The 19,073-nt window shown below is 44.4% G+C and overlaps 1 long non-coding RNA gene across 1 annotated transcript in view; it reads left to right on the forward strand.

Moving 5' to 3' along the window:
* LOC143441866 (uncharacterized) overlaps positions 1-1,355 on the forward strand; it is a 32,393-nt gene extending 31,038 nt beyond the window's left edge. Inside the window, exon 3 of the long non-coding RNA XR_013109607.1 lies at positions 1,037-1,355. This is a non-coding gene — a long non-coding RNA (uncharacterized LOC143441866). The remainder of the gene's footprint in view (positions 1-1,036) is intronic.
* Positions 1,356-19,073: the final 17,718 nt, after the last annotated feature.

Below are 19,073 nucleotides of genomic sequence, written 5' to 3' on the forward strand. Positions count from 1 at the left end.
CCAAACATGCTTACCCTCAAATTGCTGCTCTTTATAAACAATTGCAGGAAGTGTTGGATGTGGGTGCGGAAGAGAATTTCCAAGACCCCAGATCAAGCTTCCACTGTTTCCAGCTTCTTGCTGCTTGGTAACAATGGGAGCTCTGAAGAAAGTCCCGTTTCCCAACTTTTGAAACGAGTACTTTGGACTAGCAGGTACTTTGCCAAGCAGTATTTGTTAACACACACACACACACGCACGCACGCACGCACGCACACACACACACACACACACACACACACACACACACTTTTAAGGGTCATTTTCTTAACTTTTTACTCCCAATACATAACAGAAGGCTTACATGGCTCAATCTTGTGCAAGAATGAATTCAAAAGCATGATGGGTGCCTTAAAGGCATTTAGGGTTCTTGAGCTATTTTTGCCTTCTCAATAAACTGCGAAGGGAAGTGCATATGTATGTTATTTGGGGAGGGGGATTCTCTTTTTTTTTTTAAAAAAAAAACTAGCTTTATTGGCACATAATTCAGATAATGTGCAAGTTAGCCATTTAAACTAATTCAATAGCTCTTAGGATGGAAAATGCAGTTTTCATATAGAAAATCTAAGGCATCTTAGATTCTTCTTCCTTTATTATCATTTTTATCCTCTTCCACACAAACATCAGGGGGACTCTAGACCACACAACCTGCAGATGCCACCTCCCTATGCTACACATACATATTCTCATATATATGTATGTCTCACCTGATTTCTGCTCTTGGGCCTTCCTTTCTCCTCAGGCTCTCTCTCTCAGATCTTTAATACAGAAATCAATTGGGAATTATCCACTTCTCTGTTTTCTCTTTATTTTGCCTGTTATTTGGATTCAGAACATCAAAGGAATTCTCACATAACCTAGACAGGAGGGAGATTTCTCCCTTTGACGTAAGTAGGGTGTGCAACCGTGGGTAGAGAAAAGCCTGTGGGCTTGTACGTAGGCGTCTTCCCTTCCTGTCCCAGGACTTATTCTCATCTTGCCTTGTTTTTCTCTACAGCTCGGTCAGCTCTTGGAGTGCATGTTGCTTCTGACGAAGGCCCAGTGTCTCAGGGGACAAACTGGAATTAATTTTGAGCAGATTGACACAGATTCCACACGTCTCATTTGAGCTGTGAAACAGTTTTCACTTGCCTTCTTTTTCAGTCCTATTTAAGGCAAATGTAGCTCTCAATGGCATCTCTGGAGTAGTGTGGGTGTGTCTGCATTGGTGGGCCTGTCCCAGCCTGCAGCAGCAGGCTGTTGCCTGATAAGCCACACCAGACCTCAGAGCTCCTGGGAGGTCACTGCCACATGGTATAAAAAGCTCTCTTTGACCCAGTTCTTCAGTGTGTTATGTTGTTTTACTCAATCTTATTCTGATAAAAATCAATTAAGAAATAAATATTTATTAAATATCTGGTGTATTCAAAATATGACTTAATATTCTGTGTAATGGTTGATCCCTAGCCCCATGTAGTTTAAAATGAAAGTCCAGATACACAGGCAATTTGACATTACCACATTAGAACTATACAGAAATGTAAGTTCTAGGACCAATGAAAATTTCAAAGTCGAAAGTATCTTTACAATAGTTGATTAGTAAATAATACATTGCACATTGTAATTTTTGTAATATGGAGAAACATGAAGAAGATAATCTAAAGGGAGATAGGTTCTGCTTCTTAGAAATGACTTTTGCTGACATTTTGACCGACATTTTAAAAGACATCTAGCTATATATACACACCATATATTATAATACAAATTGTATACAACAGGATAAAATACCGACTATTTGTAATCTGTCTCCCGTCACCAACTAAGCTTTATGATAGGAACTGGTTTCCTTATCAGTAAATGTAGACTGATATCATTATATTTAATCATAGTAGAATATTTCACTGTATCACCATCATATATTTAGCTAGTCCCCTGTTGGTAGACATTTAAATGATTTCACTATTTAAAATGTTTTATACAGCTATTGCTTGTGTGAACATGATGCCATCAGTTCTCCCTAGATCGAAGGGACATTCAAACTTTGAGTGCACGCTGACGTACATTCCTCAGAATCTAACCCTTCTGTATTGGACATTGCTGATGTTCTTATCTTCTAGATCACAGAAGTACTTGGGAAGCAACCAGCCTGTGGCTCTGTGCATCTCCTCCAAGGATACTCTATAGCTATGGAGCCCGCTGTAGATAGCAAGATGGGAGTTGACAAACTCCTTATTAATAGATGACAGGCATTGGTGGGTAACCACCTCAGTTCCTTCACCCATCATGGGATGGTTGTAAGCAGTGTTTAGTATGGAACACAGAGGATTCAACCCAGCTGTTGGTAGTGGTCTCCTTATATGAACCCTCCTCTTTCTTTTCCTCTCCCCCTTTTTACTGACCACATTTGCCCTCCCTACACCCCCATGCTATACTGGAATTTCCAAGACCTTTCTTCAGATCTCGGGATCAGCATCTGTTTTTGGATGGAACTCAACTGAAGACAACCTTTATGTTACATATCCAAACTGTGGTAGGTGGCAGTGCACCTTGCCCAAGGTGTCTACATCTTCATCCGTGGAACCTATGAAAACATTCTGTTAACATGGCAAAAGGACTTTTTGGGTGTTGCCAAATATGCAATCACGTTATTAAGAATCTTGAACTGGAGAGCTGGTAAGATGGTTCAGAAGATAAAGATGCTGACCACCAAGCTTGTCAACCTGATCTGGATCCCTAGGCTCAACATGAGAGAAGGGGAGAACTGACTCCCTCAAGGTGTCCTCTGACCTCCACTAATACATTGTATTATGTATATGTGCTTTTTTCTGCACTTGCTTGTGCAAACACACATGCACACACTTGTACGTGCACTGAATAAATAGATTAATATTTAGCTAGAAGTCTCCAAGTAACCACAAAGGTTCTTGATAATTAAAGAGAGAAGAAGAGAGGTAGAGAGAATGGTTAACAGTCACAGAGGAGCAGGGTGGTGTCTGAAGATGGAGGGGCCATGAGCCAGAGAAAGTGGGTGGTTGCTAGACTCAGGAGGAGACAAGAAGCCAGCCTTCTCCTACACACAGCCTCTGGGGGGACCAAGGGGTGTCCTGAGACCCTGAGACCTCAATTTTAGGTCATTGCCATCTTGACTGTGAGACAAGAAGCCAGCCTTCTCCTACACACAGCCTCTGGGGGGACCAAGGGGTGTCCTGAGACCCTGAGACCTCAATTTTAGGTCATTGCCATCCTGACTGTGCTTTTCTCCTTGAATTGCATTAACTTTGCGGTAACTTACTACAGCAGCAATAAAATCGATTATAGAATGTTAAAGAATGCAAGGTGGCTGGTGCTAGACCATCATAAGGCTGTGTGTATTATTCTATAAGCTGGGCTTGAGCAAGGGAGGCTGAAAGGGGCGGGGGCATTCCTTCCTACTGAGCACAAGGTGCTTTGCTTGTGTTGGGTTAAGCTTAGAGTGGCTGATTCATTGTCTTCTGACAGAGAGAGGCTCATGGCCAGAGAGCCTCTTCACAGCTGAGAGTTTGTGTAGTTTAATTAACATGGGGATTCTGTGAAATTTATTAAAGCCTTAATGCATATAAAATGTATTTCTCAGATTAAAAAGTTAAAAAGAAATCTTGGATCCCATTCTCCTGAGGGCCTAGTGCAAAAGTCTGAAACAGGACCAGGGAATCCACATTTGTGATCAGGTCTTGGGTATGGTTCTGCTGGTAGACAGCCTGCTTGTCTAGTTAGCATGAAGCACTGGGTTTGATCTTCAGCGCTGAAGAAACCAGCATAGTAGCACATGCCAGTAGTTTCCAGAATCCTGAGGCTGAAGCAGAAAGATCCAGAAGTCAAGATCATCATCGTCTACAAAGTGAGTCGAAGACCAGCTTGTGCTATATGAGACTCTAATTAAATAAACAGATAAGTAAATAAGCAAAGTGATTCTGATACACATATTTGTAGAAGACTCACACTGGAAGTACCATGCCTGCCGCACCTTGTTAGGTGACACGGGCAAGGTCAGAAGGGAAGGGAGTCACTTGGGAGTTTCTACTGTTGTTTCTTGATCCAAAAGCATGAGTTCCAGCCATCAATAGCATCAGCCAGTAGTTCTTCAATGTGTGTGTGTGTGTGTGTGTGTGTGTGTGTGTGTGTGTGTTGCCCATGTCACCAGGGATAGAGCATTGAGCCAAGCCCCTGAGAATGTTGGATCTTGTGGTTAGTCTGCCTGTGGTAGCATTTCTACGTCTGGCTGCTGTGCATGCTCTTTCTAGGTGACCTTGGAGAGTTGGGGGCAGCACAGCTGCTACCAGCTGAAAGCTGCAAACCCCACATTTAGAATATCTCATGGATTACAGATGTGTCAGGACGTTCTCCCCGAGTGAAGGCCGCAGAGGTCACCTTCAAAGAATGCCTGCCTTTGTCTCCTGCCTTTTCCAAGGAGTCTCTGCTTGTCTAGCTCTGTGCAGCTCTGAAATGTCAGGAGATAAGAAATGCCTCTCAGCACGGAGGCTTCCAGACACATATGTGACAAGGAATTTGGCATGAGCTTTACAAGTGTCAGATGTCTAGGAGAAAGCAATATGGGTATAGTATTTCTTGTGCTATTTTGGTACCCTGTACATGAGCCTGCAGCATTAGAAAAACTACTTCTCAGCTTTGGGTGATAGCCTTACTGGCGCTCAGCATGCATGTCTGAAAGTACAGTTGGGTGACATACTGGTTACAGGCCACAGCAAGTCACCTACAATCAGGAGACTGGGTTTTGAGGGAGTGCCCTTGAGGGGCCCTGACATTTCACATCTTGTGGTGACTTGAGAGGCATGGCCTGATACTTTCATCAGATGGCACCACAGAGATTTCAATCAGCTCTTGCAGCATCCTGTAAAGTTGGTAAACATAATATTTTCACCTTTCTGGTGTGATGAGAGGCCCAACAGACGGAGCCACAGATGCTTATTGTTGAATATATCAGAAAAGTGACTTCAGAATCAATTTCTTCTCTATATAACTCAAGAAATCTGTCTCCTGGCAGGAGAACATTTTAGGTACCCAGTGACCCATTGAAAAGACTTGTTCTTTGTCTAGCTGTCCCTTGGTTAAGAGTAAATGATTAGGGCCCTGGCTTCATGGCTGGCATGACAGAGAAGAAGAGATGTGTAAGGAAAAGAAACAGGTTATGTGATGCAGGCTTTCAAGGTGTCCAATGAAGAGTTGTCCATCCAGTCTGAGTGTTAATGCACCTTGTTCTCCCAGCATCCTTCTATCTATCTGTCTGTCTGTCTGTCTGTCTGTCTGTCTGTCTGTCTGTCTGTCTGTCTATCTATTTAAACAGGGTCTCCATTTGTAACCCCTTTGGGCCTGGAACTATCTATGAAGACCATGCTGATTTTGAACCCACAGAGATCTATCTGCCTGCCTCTGAGACTCGAGTGCTTGGATTAATGACATGTATCATCATGCCCAGCTTTAAGTTTCACTTCTCCTTACTTTCTTATTTAACATCTGCTTGCTGAGCTGTGGACATTATAGTTTTTACTGAGGTCAAGAAGAGCAGAATGCAGAATCTTTTGAATGACTCAAAAGGGAAAAGCTTCAAGAAAAGGAAGACCTGACCTTGAAGCTGTGGGAAAGAAGAAGTCCGTGGGGTCTCTAAACATATTACATGACACAGTCTTGCTTTATAGCAGACAATTTTCTCTAAACAAAAGAGGATTTATTTGATCTCAGAGCATGGGGACTTTAGAGTCAGAAACAGATTTTCTGGCACGGGAATGTTCACCCACAAGAATTAGGCTCCCCAGAAAGGAATCCCCACTTCCGAAGGTCACTTTTGATTAGATTAAATCAACAAGGCCTGACCAGTCTAATAGCATCTGATGGCTTCCTGGAACCCTGAGGCAGGAGGCTTGTTAGTAATGGTGGTAGCTAAGGAAGTGTTTGGACACACAGGAGAGTTGTAAGCCTAGTGAACAGTTTCTGTGTGCCCTTTACCCCGCTTTCCCCATGGACATTGTACTTTGTCTTGCTTTGAGCAGGATGCTGACTCTTACTCTCCCAGTACCACCAACGACCCCACAGGTCTACTCTTAATAGTCATTCAATACAGATAAATTGGATTATTCACTTTCCCCTCATTTCTTCAAATGGTTAAAAAATAACCTTTGTTTTAAATTAGATATGCATTCATACAAAGGAGTGTAGGTGCCCACAGAGGCCAGAAGAGGGCATCAGATTCCTGGCAGCTGGAGTTACAGGCTGTTGTGGGCCTCTTGACAAGGCGTAGGGAACTGAACTTGGGTTCTCTGAAGAGGTAGTCAGTGCTCTTAACCACTGAGCCATCTCTCCAGCCCCATATGTCTTACTTACTTTTTATTCATATATCTGCTCAGACCTCCACAGTCTATTCCAACAAAAATAAGATTTTTCTGCACCCCCAACCCCCACAACTGTTTTCTTGATTGTTTGGGTTTTATTTTTTTCAGAGTACTAATTGAAAGGCGATTTGTTGTTGTTAAAATTGTAAGGCTTAATACATGAGCTGAACCTGGAGCCCTCTCCCCACCCCTACACACATGCAGCAGATGTGCAGCTTGGTCTTCATGCAGCTCCTCCTCTAACAACTGGAGTCCCTGACTCTGTTGCCTGCCTGTGAATCCTGTTCCCCTAACTGGGTTGCCTTGTGTGGCCTCAGAGGGAGAGGATGTGCCTGGTCCTGCAGTGGCTGGAGGTTTCAGGGTGGGTTGGTGCTCAGGAGGGACCTCCTGCTTCTCGGAGAAGGGGAGGGGAATGGGGGGGAAGGATGTAGAGTAAATGAATACATTAATGAAAAGAAAGTAAGGCTTAGCCTTGTTTAAGGTGCACACCTTTAATTCCAGCACTCGGGAGGCGAAGGCAGGTGGAGCTCTAATGAGTTCAAAGCCAGCCTGTTCTATATAATAAGTTCCAGGAACAGCCAGGGCTCTGTGGGGAAACACTGTCTTAAAACAAACAAACAAGCAAGCAAACAAACAAACAAACAAACAAAAATGTAACTGTCTAGTACTCATACTCACTTCCTTGGGGAATGGCTTTGTCTTCTCGTTGTTGACTCTTTATGCCTAGAATATGATAGCTGGGAGATTTCTACAAGACACTTGCTGAAACAGCAATTGAATGCAGACGTGGTCACCCGTACTGAAGGTACAATTAGTCAACTTCAGAAGCCTTCGTGTGTTTTTACACTTACAATTTACGTATATGCAAACAAACGATGATTCATATTTAGTCAGATAGCTGTATTTTAAAATCTCTCTGAATGCTGTTAGAAAACCATTTATCATATTGGTATCATTATAACATCGTAGTTGCTAATCCACAGGGGTATTTTTTGGAATGAAACGATAAAGCATTTTATTGAAACACAGTCTCGTGTAGCTGGGGACTGATCTTAAACTTTTGATCCTCCTGCCTCCACCTCCCCAGTGTGGGACCCATGGGCATGTGCCACCGTGGATGGCTTGAAAAGGACAATGCATGTGGAGTGGTTTGAGCTGGCAGAAATGTGGAGACACATTCAAGAGAGCTATACTGTCGTCATTAATTAGCGCTATGGAGAAGTGAAAGAGTCACACAACCCTGTCATTGTTGTGGGAATCACAAGACCTAACAGCTAATTGGGAACTCGGAGCCTCGTAAGTGATGTGAGATCATGCAAAATTCTTACGTGCGTTGGCCCTCTACAGCAGGACAACTGCTCTGATTTCTTAAAACCTCATTTCTTCTTAGAAGATTCGGGGATAGGTGTGAGGCCAGTATATATCCACTATTAAAATTATTTATCTACCTATAGCCAGCAGAAAAGCACTGGGCCTACAAAACAATCCTTCATGCATAAAGGCAAATAAAAATGTCCTCTTTGTAGCTAAATCATACAAGGTTTTATGAAAGTGTCTCTGGGTAGATCTGTCAGCTGGGACTCTGCTCTCATCCAGGTATGGAGGGTCCCTGCAAGCAATAGAGCTGCCAGAGGATTGGTGTAAAAGAGGCAAGAAGAAAATCCAGCTCAGTGTGACTCCGTAGTGGTGGTGATTCAAACTTCTAGAGTCTATGTCCTGGTTTGGATAAAAATGGCTGCACAGGCACCTTGGGAGTGGCACTATTGGGAGGTGTCTTGTTGGAGGAGGTATGTCACTGGAGCGGCTTTAGGGTTTCAGGATCTCAAGCCAGGCCCAGCCTCTCTCTCCCTGCTGCCTTTGGTTCTGGATGTAGAACTTTCAGCTCCTTCTCCAGCACCATATCTCCCTTTGTGCCACCATGCTTCCTGCCCTGATGATAATGGACTAAACCTCTGACCTGGAAGCCAGCTCCAATGAGATGTTTTCCTTTATAAGAGTTGCTGTGGTCATGGTGTCTCTTCTTAGCAGCAAAACCCTAACTATGACAGTCTAGCATGGGGTAGTTTATTTTAGACATTTTTTTTTGTTTTTAAGACGGGGTGTCACTATGTAGCTCTGATTGTCTTGAAACTCACTATGCAAACCAGGGTGGTCTTAAACTAACAGAGATTTGCCTGCCCCTGGCTCCAAAATGCTGAGATTAAAGGCATGTACCACCACACCTGTCATTAGGCATATTTAAGTACAGTATAATTTGGAAAAAAGTTTCCTGGTAACAATTAACTCAATCTCCTGTGCACAATCAAGCTTAAAGCATGACTACATCAAAACTCTTTTCCAAAGTACAATTGACTTCTTCCATAAAGGTGAGCTCTATAGCTTAAGGCCTTAGGGGAAGATCTTGTGTGGTCTTTGTCATACAGACAGCACAGAGGTCACCAAGCTATAAAGTACACGTGACATCTCCCACAAGAATGGGTTCTAATGATGGAGAAACAATGATCAAGATAAAGGTCTAGAGAGAAAGTCTGGGATAATAAGAGTCTGGGGGAGTCAGGTGTGGCCTGTCTCTGCAGATAGCACAGGTCACTAGGCTATCAACATTCAGCCCTAGCCTTCTGGGGAAAAACAGATTATACATTTCTTCTGTTGAAGAGCTGACCCTGCATGTTTGACATTCCTGGTTTCCTTAGTGCTTATCTCTGAGCACGCAGACCTTTGTGCTTCCAACATCCAGACAGTTGGGGCCTCTGTACCCTCGTTCAGGCAATTGGGGTTCTATGCTGTCAGCCAGGCAGCCAGAGATAGAGAGGTGGACAGAGGCCTCCCATTAGCTGCTGAGAGTGGCGGGCAGAGGAATGGCTCCCCAAAGATGCCATGCACTGATCTTCAGAGCCTGTGAAAATGTTAGAGTGCGCGATAAAGAAGAGCTGGGCAGATGGCCCAGGGTTATCTGGGTAAACACAGTATAAACGTGAGACCCTTAAAGGGAGTGGTGGAAGGAAGTATCAGGATACAGTGACTTAGAAAAGACTTGGCTGGCCATTGGTAGGTTGGTAGTTGGAAGAGGGTTATGAGTCACAAGAAAATAGCCCTAGGAAGCTGAAGAAGACTAGATTTTAAAGTCTCAGAGAGACAGACTTGCCATAGTCCATGGAGCACAGTGTCTGAGTTCTGGCTTCCTTAACTGTCAAATAATAGATATTTTGTGGATTTCAGATATGGAACATTTTTATTTGTTATAGCAGCTGTAGGAAACAATCCACACAGTCTTATTTATATCCCTATATGACCCCGTGGTCTGAACGCATCTGTCCTACCTGTCTTTATCCCCTTGCTCTTCTGTGCCATTAGATCAGTTTTCTCCCTGTGTCCAAGTCTTCACACATTCCACTCCTTACCTCCATGCATACCCACCCACTAGTCACTGTCCCATCTGTGAAATTCTTTGATTGGGAAAGAATATGTCCCTCTTGGTATAATGAATATGGGTAGACAATGTCCCCTTTCTCTAGAAACTGCTAGAACTGATCCTTTGATGAGCAGGTGTTAGGAGATTTCTGCTTAAAATGGTTTGCATTCCTACAGTGCCAGACTGACCCTGAAGTCATGAGGACAAACAAAGGGCTTACTTTATGAGCATGCAGACTGGCAACTTTGGAGACACCTAGGTCGTAGCAGTTACAGAGAAGCTTGCTGTAGGGAATGGAGGGGAAGAATGCCTGGATGCCTCGTAAGGGTAGGTGTGGCCCAAGATTGGGACTGGGGTGAAGCTTTTCAGATAAAGGGATGGTGTGAACTCATGAAAGATGAGTGGACCAGGTAGCTGAAGAATGGGAAGGGCTCGTTCTGGACAGAGAGTTCAACCCTAATGCCATCACCAAGAGGTCAGAGAGGGAAAGCAGATACATTTCTTGCCAGGTTTTGAGCTGTTTAGCATGATAAGACGGGCATCAGCTATCATGGAGAGAGAAGGGCCAGCGAGGGTGGAACAGTACAAAGAAGCCAGCTGTCAAATCGCTTTACAGGTCACACTAAGTGGGTGTTAGTTCACACGGAGCCACTCACCCATTTAAGAAAAGGAATGGTGCTTATTTTAGGAAGGTCCTTCTGTTTGGAATAGGGAGGTTGGATGTGGAAAGACTAAAGTTAACGGTAGTAAGGAAATATGTAAGAGCCTGTGGTCTCGGGGAGTCATGAGAGCCTGAAGTAAGGCTTACTGGTAATCTGGAGAGGGAGCAGTTGGCATGAGAAGAGCTTAGGAAGAAGAATCACAGGAAGGAGGGTGAACGGGTGATCAGGAACCCTACTGTCTGAGATGAGACTTCTGAATGTTTGAGGAACATGAGAAGTTCAGTTTAGTGTTGAGGCTGACGTGCCTGCATGAAGACGGGCATTCACCCCAGGGCAAAGAATTTAGGCTGGAAGTAATTTTGAAACAGTTTGTACAGGTGAGCGTAAAGGACGAGAACAAGGGCCAAACTGTAACTACACAGGATGGGAAGAAATGGCACAGGAAGTTTTAGGAGACACAAGTGACTCATGGGGCCCAGTGTCTTTGCTTGGGTTCCTATAATAAATCATCCCAGACTCAGAGCAAAAACAAGACTTTCTTCCATTTCTGGAAGTTGAGCGATCTAAGATCAAGCCCTTAGGTGAGGACTCTCTGTCATCTTGCTTTGAGATGGCAGCTGTTGTGTCTGCATCAGTAGGGAACGGGGCAAAAGGAGAGCACTGTCCGTTTCCTGTTTCCCATTAGCTGCAGCACCCTCATGACATAGCCATCCCCTAAAGGTCTCTCCTGCTAACGCTATCAGATTGGGGGTCAGGAGTTCAACATGTGTGTGTTTGAGAGGAGCATTCAGTCCATAGTACCTGGGAAGAGAGGGGAAGGGTATGGCAGGAAGACTTAGACAGCATGGAAAGCCACTGAGATGCTGGGTAGGAGGAGAAGCATTCATATTGCATTTAAGTGACCTTATTAGGAAATTAGACAGTAAATACAAGGTAGGAAACCTCAAGATAACCGTCCATCGCTTCCAAGAGGCTGGGTTATGAGAAGGTGAAGGTTGAAGCGATGGTAAAGTGTGAGTCAGTTGGACCCTCTTTGAGGAATGTGGGGAGAGAGGAAGAGTAAAGAGACGGAGCTCTAGAAACCAAATAAAACAGATGCATCTGGTACGGGGAGGGAATCTAGCTTGAGATGAGAAGAGGGATCCCTCTTAGCCAAGCAATGATACCAGGAAGTTTATAAGCTATGAGGTAGGGTTGGCTACAATGGCAGGAAAAATTTCATAGTCAGTATGGCATTTTTATATCTGTACACCCGGTTTCAAAATTGTCTCCAGCCTAAATTCTTTGCCTTTGCTTAAGAATTGGAGATCATTCTTCATAGAGGACAGACATGGAGGGAGGAGGTTTGGCAACGAAGGCATTTTCTAGGATTTAGGCACAGACTAGAATATGAAGAATAAGCTGGAGGCCACCAGAGTACTTACAGCTTTAGGTTGAAGACTTCATTGGGAGGTTTATGTTGCCCAAGCTAAAAACAGGTCAAAGTTGTCTATGTACTGATATGTTCATATCTTATGTACATGGTGTCAGTGGAGGAGGCCGGGAGGGGGGCGGGTCATGTACAACATGAATCCATTCCTTCCCTCATCCCAGAAGGCCTAGCACACATAAGGTCTTGGTTTCAATTCCTAGCACCATAAACTCACAAAACGAATAACAAAACACAACTCATTGGAAGTTAAGAATAGAATTTTTGAATTGCTGTGCCATCAAAGGCAAGACCGACCAGTGAGATGAAAGTCTCCCTTTAACTCCATGAATGTGACATGCTCCTCACGGGCTCGCATGCTTGAACACTTGGTATTGAGCTGGCAGTGCTGTTTTCGAAGGCTGTGGAACCTTTGGGGCAGGTATCATGGCTGACGGAAGTGGACTGCTGTGTGAACGATTTCGTAGACCGTAGCTTTTCTTGCTCCGTGATCCGCTGTCGTGTGAACAAGACACATCTCAAGATCCCTCCGCTGCCCCACATGGTGGCTCAGCCATGGTGCTTTCATGCTACAGTGTGACTTATTCAGGAAGCAAGAGCACAGACACGCCTGTCCCCATTAAGCTGCTTCTGTCAGGCATTCTGTCTCCGTGACGAGATAAGCTGACAAAGATGCTCACAGAATTCTCTGTCACCTCCTGCGAATGCTGTGACAAATCACCACAAACTGTGGGCTTAAAATAATAAAAACGTGTTCTCACAGAAACCCAAAACCAAGGTGTCGGTAGGATGGAGCTTGCTCTGAAGGCTCTCGTGGGGATTCCTTCGTTGTCTCTTGTAGCTTTTGGTAGCTGTGGGTGTCCCTGACTTGCAATGGATAACACCAGTCTCTGCCTCCAGGTCTGCACAGACATCTTCCCTGTGTTTCTGTCTTGTCCCTTTTCCATTTTCCCCCTGGTTTTGTGTCTTCCTTCTTTCTGCCGGGACATGTCATTGAGAGCCCATCTGGATAATCTAGGATGTGCATATCTCAACATGCACCTCAAAAATCCCAACCACAAATGAGGCCACACAGATTCTGTGTGGGCACAGGTTTCATGTAGTAGCTCCCCACTAGTCACTATAGGCTCCAACAGATTGGCTCTTCTGACCTGTGAATTAGTCTCTTTCTAAACAGATGCATACATTTAAATACAATTTAAATGCATTTTTATACCACAGTATTTTATTGTATATATTTACTTTAGGATTCCTTACCCTATCCCACAAAATAGTATGGAGCACTCAGTGCTCAGTAACTAGAACTGAGATTTGTGTGAGAATCTTACATGCCAAAAAAAGATATTATTATAAATGTTAGTAATTTAGCAATGTCTGGCTTCATCCACAGCAGATGGTGGCTTTGGTGTGTTTACTCAAATTTAAAGTCTAAAGCGTGCCTGGAAAGATGGTTAAGTGGCCTGGAAAGATGGCTCAGTGGTTAGGAATGGCTTGCTCTTCCAGAGGATCCAGGTTGAATTCCCAGAACCCACACAAGGATCTGTAACAGTTTCCCAGTTTCAGGGAGATCTGATGCCCTCTTCTGGCCTCTTCTGGCATTGCAGGCACACAGTGCACAGACACACATGCAGGCAAAACACACATACATCTAAAGTAAAAATAAATATTTTAAAAAAAGAATTCTAAAAAAAAAAAAAAAGAATTTAAGTGGCAGAAATAGCCAAGGCTTCTTGTGCTTCCGTTATGATCGAGGCTTAATTGTGACCCTCAGAGAAGTTTCAAAAACTTTCCTTTGCCTTTGGAGACAATGGTTGACATGATAGATCAAAAATTTCCGAACTATAAAAAGACCCACAAAGACATACCCGAAGCCGGACAGTGCCTTTCAGCAGTATACACAGACCACAAATGGCTCTGTGTACAGGCAGGTCAGTGATTGACATGAGCAAGCAAGGTCATTCTAGCAACACGAGCTGCCGTGTGTAGCTAAGTGTGGCGCTCTGTCAACAATTCTCTCACAGCCCGAGAGTGCTTCCTTAAAATAATGAGAAACCAGGAACATTTTATGCATTGTAATGACAAAAAATGTGTTTCAAATGCCTTCCAGTGATAATTTTGTTTATGATTCTCAAATATATCTATGTTTAGTCATTAATTCTCACTTCTACTCCGGTCTCAAATTGAAAATGCTTTGAGAGGATTCCTAGCTGCAAGTTTTGCCATGCAAAATACAAATTAAATTTTAAACAAGAACCCCAGAAGTCTCTCCTCACACCTCGGTCTCTGCTATGGATGTCACCTCTTATTGATATTAGGGTTCTCAAATTAACAGCATGTTAGAGCAGGAAAAAGCCTAGGGTAGTTGTCAAGATCTGAAGACTTAGTTTAATTCTTTAGGCCACACAACATTCAGTTAATTTATATAAACTCCAAGATCTTGTGTGTGTGTGTGTGTGTGTGTGTGTGTGATGTGTGCATGCGTGTATGTGTGTGAGGGGTGGTGCACATGTGTATGTAGGCCAGAGGTCAACCTTCCCTTCCTTCAGGGGCCACCCACCTTGTCTTTTGAGACAGTCTGTTACTGGGTCCCAGGTCCTACCAATTTGGCTAGGTTGTCTGAGCAGTGAGCCCCAAGGATGCTCCTATCTCTACCTTGCCAGTGCTGGTGTATATACAGTCCAGTGCTACATGGTGCTTTTTCTACATGGGTGCTGAGGTTGAGTGCACACATGGGAAGTGCTGTCAACTGAGCAGTTACCCAGAGCCCAGGATGTTTTCATTCATGTGCAGGATGAAGACTCTGGGCCTGAAGCCAGACTACTTACTCATTTATCTAACATACACATCTGTGGCATCTACACCTGCTAGCTGGTCGTTAGCAAAGGCAGGAGGTAGGGGGTGGGGCGGGCCTGCTTTCTCCTTCATTGGTCTTTCACCAAGTCTACTGATTCTGTCTGCCTCAGCCTTTCTCTTGTCAGCTGCCGTCACCTCAGTCCAAACTGGATGCCTATAGAGCCTTCTGGTCTCTCTGGTCCCCCCCCCCCCCCCCCCCCCCGTCAGCGATGGAGTGTTATCACTATCTCCTTTCGTCACTTCCTCCTCCAGACCTGAGCTTCCTGTGGCTCCTGTAAGTGACGTCATGCTCTTAGGCTGTTGTCAAGCTCTTCCGTGACCTCTCTTGATTCTCACGTCTAATTTTATCCCTACCTTCCCACACGATTCCTACCTTCTGTTGTTTGTATCTCCTCATTCTTTGTCAAACACTTTCCATTTTCTCTTGCTGAGGCCTCCCCCTCATTGCTTTCCTCCCACCCCTAATCCTGTAAGCCTCCAACAAAGCCGCATGCTCTCAAGGAGGGTTTCCCTAGAACCCACAAGCCACATCCTCATCCCCTCAGTTACATTCTGGGGCTTTTACTCTGGAGTTTTGCATGTGTACTGGTGAGTTTTTTTGGGCGGGATCAACTTGACACAAGCTGGAGTCATGTAGGAAGAGGGAGCCTCAATGAGACAATGCCTCTATTGGACTGGCCTGTAGGCAAGTAGATGGGTCATTTTCTTGTTGGATGATTGATGTGGGAGAGCCCAGCACACTGTGGGCAGTGCCGCCCTAGACAGGTGGTGCTGGGGTATATAAGAAAGCAAGATAAGTAAGAGAGAGGGAGGGAGGGAGGGAGAGTAGGGGGAAGGAGGGAGGGAGAGAATAAACAGCAGAGAGAGAGAGAGAGAGAGAGAGAGAGAGAGAGAGAGAGAGAGAGAGAGAGAGAGAGAGAGAATAAACAACACTCTTCCATGTCTTCTGCTTTGGTACTTCCTGCTTCTACACTGGCCCAGGCGTCCCTCAGCGAGCGAGTGTGACCTGGGAGTGGAGATGGACATGAATCCTCTCCTCCTCAGGTTGCTTTTGATCATCGTGTTAATCACAGCAATAGAAAGCAGACGAGTGGGGCATTTGGCTACAGGATATTATGTCTTCCCTTAATAAAAATACAGGTCTCACTGTATAGCCCTGACTGACCAGGAACTCACTATGTAGACCAGCCTAGCCTTGAGCTCACAGAGATCTGCCCACCTCTCACTCTCAAGTGTTGGGATGAAAGGTACGTACCTTTGTGCCTGGCCTGCATTTGGGAGCTTTTAATGCAAAGATCCTGTGCTGGCCCTGGTCACAATCACAAGCACAAGCACAAGCACAAGCACAAAAGTGAAATCTGAGACTGAATTCCCAGGTCTGGGTTCTCAGCAAGGCCCTGGTTTTTCTGGCTGTGTGACCACAGATAACATACTTACCCTCTCTGGATGTCTATCTCATTATTTTCAAACCTGAGGCATTAATATTGGGTGTTTGAGTTACTCACTATTCAGTATGAGTACATATTGTTACAGTTTAGATGAGTGGGGTGCTTAAAATAGACCTTGGCATGTAGTAAGAGCTCAGTAAGTGTTAGCTATTATTATTAGTGTTAGCAGTTATTTCATTAGAGGCCTGTGTAAATTAAATGCAAGCCCTAGGTGTGGTTCCTGACCTGGAACAAGCATTTAGTAACATTAGCTAGTACTATTATTTTATTTAAAATATGAAGAAGCCTGTTAGAAAAGAAAATAATTATGATTATTTTACTGTCAAAAATATTTAAAATGTATGGGCTAAAATTATAATGGTATTTACTTTGTGTATATATATATATTCAAGTGTGTTTATTTTCATGTATGTGCACATGTGTGTGGAGATCAAAGGACAACCAGCCTTAGGTGTTGTTCGTTGGGCACAGTTCATCCACCTTCAGCTTTTGTGTGTGTGTGTGCATGAGTTCATGTGTGTGTTCATGTGTGTGTTCATGTGTGTGTGTGTGTGTGTACACATGATCGTGTATATGCAGTCATGTGGAGGTCAGCAGGTAACCATGGTGTCATCCTGAGGTACCCTCTTTATTTTTGTTTGACACCAGTTTCTCACTGGTGCAAGAAGGAAGGGCTTAGTCAGGAAGAATAGACCTGGGGCTGGAGACAAGGCTCAGTGGTTAAGAGTGCTTGCTGCTCATACAGAGGACCCAGGTTCAATACCCAGCACCCACATGGTGGCTCACAACAGTCTGTAACTACATTCTCAGGGTCTCCAGTGTCTTCTTCTGGCCTCGTTGGGCATTGTAACTACAGGTAACATGAAAAGCCAAGAAATGCATCTTTTAAGAAAAGATTAGATCAGAGCCATTGAGCTTCCAGTGGCCTACCGGTCTCTCTCAGCATCACTGAGACTATGAGAAAGGTCATGAACTCTGGGAATCCACTCTCAGGTCTTCACTCCTTGGAGGCAAGCACTCTGCTGACTCAGCGTCTCTTCAGCTCTGGTTTTTGAGACAGGGTCTCTCATTGGCCCTTAGTTCACCAATTGGCCAGTGCACCCCAGGGACCTGCCTGTTTCTGCCTCCTCACTGCTGGGATTACAACCATGTGTCACTACAATTAACATTGTTTTTTTTTTTGAATGTGGGTTCTGGGGAGTGAACACGGACGGGTCTTCATGCTAGCGATGTATGGATGGAATTGTCTCCCCATCCCCATGATTTCTGTTTTGTTTCGTTTTGTTTTTGTTTTGTTTTAAGACGATATCTTGAGATTTAAAGAGGTAAAGGTTGCACAACTAGATACACCCAAACAAGGTAAAGCACCCAGAAAGACCACAGACTGTCCATACGGGGCTCCTGGTCCTGGGTCAGGCAGTGTGGCTAAGTTTGACCTAACACCTACAACAAGCAAGAGGTTTGGGTCCACACCATCTACTTTCCATCCTTGCTTTACTTCTTAACCCGAGGCAGACATTTATCATGCAGAGGTTGCATTTCCTTATCTGTGAGATGAAGATGGTGATGCCTCCCTCCTAGGCTGTGGGAAGAATTAGAGAAGTAACCCACGTCACACTTCCTGCAACGCCTGGACTTTAGGTGGTATTCCGTATACTTTAAACTCCTTCTTCTTCCTCTGAAAATTTGAGCAAAACTCCGTTTAGCCTGTGATACGAACTAAAATACAACATGACTCTGGGAAGCAGCTAATAAGCCTGTACATTCCATTGCCCGGACTTTGTGTTATAAATAGACAGACATGGATGGTATTCACAACATTCAAACACCTGGCCCAACTTGCTTATTCATAGCCACTGATCATGTCATGTTTCCTATCGGCTAGAATTCTTCTACAAGTTGTGGCATGTCCTGGCAGGGAAAGGCTTTTGCTAAGCAGGTGGGGGTGGGGTGGGTCAAAGAAAATGAAGTTATGAACAGTCTGGGCTGGGGAGCTCATTCGGGCACGTGAGGTGCCGAAAATGCTGGCTCTTTGAGCAAGAGCTTCACCGAGACGTTTGAAGGTCACATCCCTCTCGCTTTGATGTACACGCCACAGGAATTTTCCAAAGATTGTTTTATTTTAGTCATTGGACAGAATTGGTGGTGTCACAATCTGTGGTTGAAAATAGCATGAATAATTAGGTTATAGGAGAGTGAATGTCCCGAGACTTAATAACATTACCAGGAATTCATAGAGGAATTTCCTCCCCAAATTCAAAGTAGGCACAAGTTACATTATACAGTTTAAGCCAGTGAGAGACGACACCAGCATCCCACCCATTGTCGGCAGTGCCCAAGTCAGCTGAACAGGGGCTATAGTTTCCTTCCCTTCCTTTTTAAAAAATTAATAGAGACGTGTTGCCTTACAGAGCGTGTGATCCCCTTCGACTTCACTGCTCCCTCCTGAAGGACGATGGCTAGCCTGGTTTCTCTGCTTTCCCGTTCCATTTCTCATCTCAAAGACACTTGATAATAGATGTCATTCTCATTTCATGGGGTTAATTTAGGAAGAAAATTAGTTCCTAGGTACGTCTTACTTAGTGTCTTAGTTAGGGTTTCTATTGCTGTGATCAAATGCCATGACCAAAAGCAACCTGGGGAGGAAAGGGTTTATTTCATTTATATTTCCAGAGAACAGCCCATTGCTGAGGGAGGTCAGGGCAGGGTCATGCAGGCAGGAGCTGATGCAGAAGCCACAGAGGAGTGCTGCTTACTGGTTTGCTCTCCTCCTGCTTTTTATACAAGTCAGGACCACCAGCCCAGGGGGAGAGCCCTATCCACAGTGAGCTGGGCCCTCCCATATTAATCACCAATCAAGAAAATGCC

Source organism: Arvicanthis niloticus, chromosome 4 (genome assembly GCF_011762505.2).
Source record: "Arvicanthis niloticus isolate mArvNil1 chromosome 4, mArvNil1.pat.X, whole genome shotgun sequence".
Classification (NCBI taxonomy): Eukaryota; Metazoa; Chordata; class Mammalia; order Rodentia; family Muridae; genus Arvicanthis; species Arvicanthis niloticus.